A 3,224-nucleotide genomic window follows, 5' to 3' on the forward strand; every position below is an offset into this window, starting at 1 on the left:
ATTGTATATGGGCCCACTATCGCCATTTGACGGTAGAATAACCCTCATTCGATAATTATTGAGTTGTAGGGTACTAGAGTTATATTTTTTTCTCCCTATAATTTCTTATCATTCTACTCATCATGGCTTCAATGGTGACTTCAAAATGACTGGAAATAAATAGTTGTATGAAATACTGGTGTCATCGAACATACATCTTGTAACATAATAAGGAAATGTGGATTGCAGAGACAATTCCTTAAATGTTTGTATTATTTCTCATATTAGTTGTAATCAGAGAATAAGAACTATCTACAAATCTATTTAAGTAAATCCATTATATTTCTAATTTGTTTTAATGCGATTGCCTACATAATTAAGGCCTATCAGAGTATATTTACATACTTTTTAGAATTAAAGAAGAAAATTCAATTTCTCTTTTTACCATGAAAATTCAAACATTTTATTTGCTCAAGGTGTGCAAAAATTGTTTAATTACAATTTGATTGTATGATTTTATTGAATTCATAAGATTTCTCATGCTTTTTTAGTAAAGATATGAACATAGTATTTATGAACAATATTATTAACAGTAGTTCATTTTTTATTGATTTTTGATGAAACCTTTTATTTTTCCATTGCTACATAGACTTTAAAGACAACTTAGGTGTCAGCTTCTGCAAACTAATCCCAGCGACTCTCTGTTATCTAAAGACTTCCAAGTCCCACATCCATATCCTTGAACCATCATTAAATTTTTCAGAGCTGCCACTGAGCCAAGCGCAATATCGCCGATCTCATCGAATAGGCTGGGATTTATTTCCAATAACCGATGGCAGACAGCCGAATCGTCGTTATATCCTAGAGACTCGATTATAACCCCATAGTAATAGCCGCATTAAAAAGAAAATGCGATTTGGAACAAAAAAAGTGCCCGAGATACATTCCCATGTATAGCCACACAAACGCGAGAAATCGACGACTAGTCTCGTGGGTGCTTTAAAAGAAGAGCGGAAGGGAAAGTCCGTCCAAATCCTCGGCCTCGTGGGAGGAAAAAAGAGGTTGAGTATTTTTTCTGAAAGGCTGTGCAGTTCTTCTTCCTTCCCTCACAGATACTCGCGTATGTGCCCGAGAAAAAAGAAAATAGCCGAGAAAGAGGACAAAAAAAAAGAGGAGAGAGGTGCTTTTCTTTCAGAGGCTAGAAGAGAGGGTCGCTTTAAGCCCGACTTACACGATATCTTTGCCGCGCACTCGCGCCTGGGTATAAATGGCATAATGCCACCGGTCCCTTCCTGTTTTTTTTTTCTCTTTTTCCACATGTACAGGTGAACCGGACGATATTCCCTCGGACTCGCATACACTTTGTTCTGTCAAGGGTCTGTGTCGAATTGATAAAGCTCCTGAGTCTCTGTTTACAGGCTAAGAGGCTGAAGGACACTTTTCCAGCGAGATTCCTCTTTTTTCACTTTTCCACATATACACTTCGCACCTTTTATGTATCTTCGAGGTCACGTTCTTACGTCTCGTCTGATTTCCTTTTAATTTTTTTTTTTTTTTTTTTTTTTGCGTGGTTACTAACTGATAATTAATTTGTTCAAAGGCTGTTTGAATCACTGCAGTAACTTTACAGTATACTCGTAGGATAAGAAATTTCTTTATCGAGACCGTGAAACAATTTTGCGATTTTAATCGAGGGATAGTTTTCCAACTAAATTTTACCAGGTTACACTCCCACTTGTTTATTACCCACGTGCAATCAGGAATATTCAACGACTGACGATGGACATTTCCGTAATTACATTGTTCATGGTGTGAAAATTTTGGATTTCTCGAACGCAGGGGGCTCTGAATAATTTCTTATACATGCCTAATAAAAATATGTATTCTCGATTTAATTAATGCGAGATCGATACACGTAGTTTAAAAAAAAATGTTCAACTCCATGCTTACCTACGTCCTACTCAAGCAATCAGTTGCATCTGATAGGTGGTCGTTGACCAATTTTAATGGCATGTGGAGTTCACTTTTAGTTGCGTTTCTCTGTTTTTTCGAAAACAATTTTTTCAGCAGCAGATTGTAAAAACTATACTAGACAGCGTGAAATTATTTGTTTCATTGTAAACTTCAAAGCTGATCTTTTGAAATTTTGATACAAACGAGTTGTTGAAACTAGAGCAAGCTTTTTTCACTTTCAGTCAAATCTATAGCCATATGCTGTCAATGATGAAAATTACCATTGACACTTTTTCTTTAAACATTTTGTTGATTTCGTCGCAAGTGATGTATTTACAACTACCTTACATTACGAAATTTTGATGAATATTACTTGAAAACAAACTTATTGTTCTGATTTTGCACGTTTAAATTGCTCTGTAAAAAATCCCAGTATTTTTATTATGAAAAAAAGACATTTTGCTTAATTGCTAGATGTGAGAATCTTGTGCAATATTTTAGTTTTCGTGAATCAGCCATTTAAACAAAGTTTTTTAGGCAGTCCTCAAAGATTTATTTACGTAAAATTACTTCGGCTTCAGCTTGTCTTAGAGATTAAAAAAAAAATTGCGATAGTTATGTCAAAGCTGAATTTGGAGATTTTTGATAAGAATATGCGAGAAATGTTAAATTTTTTCAGCTTAAAGGTTCTCCAGCTAAAAAACTTAAAGAACCTTTTTTTTTTGAAAGTCTATATGCATAATTAAACATTATACTTGCACTCTCAAAAAATAGACATAGAACGTTCTAATGTTTTTTATTATGAAAACAAAATGTTTTTCAAGTGGTAACGCAAATCTTGGAAAAAAAAATCATGTTGCATACAAAATTCATCCATGGGAATTCTGATAGGTGACTGATGTCACACATACATACACAGAGAAAGATAAAGAGAGAGAAAGAGAGAGAGATTAATAATTTTTCCAACAATAACTTATTTTGATTCTAAAGTTAAAAAATGTTTGTATCATATTTGATTTATATGTGATTTTTCTTTCTATCACCCAGCTTTCTCTGTGTGAAGGCTGTATTTTATAATTGGGGGACGAAACTCCTTTTAAACTTCACTTTTTGATGAAAATAGTATTGCTAGATTTTTTTTCATCAAATCCCAAAAAGTTATTTTCTAAGAATCAAGATACAAATTTATTAAATGTAGAAGCTCATGCTAGAAAGTAAGTTGAAATAAAATAAAAACACTTTACAATCAATACAATTCACTAAATTCACAGTTCCTCACCAAGCACGTGCGT

The sequence above is a fragment of the Copidosoma floridanum genome, unplaced genomic scaffold (genome assembly GCF_036245765.1).
Source record: "Copidosoma floridanum isolate Cflo_tuat_1 unplaced genomic scaffold, Cflo_Japanese_pri ptg000035l, whole genome shotgun sequence".
NCBI classification, from domain to species: Eukaryota; Metazoa; Arthropoda; class Insecta; order Hymenoptera; family Encyrtidae; genus Copidosoma; species Copidosoma floridanum.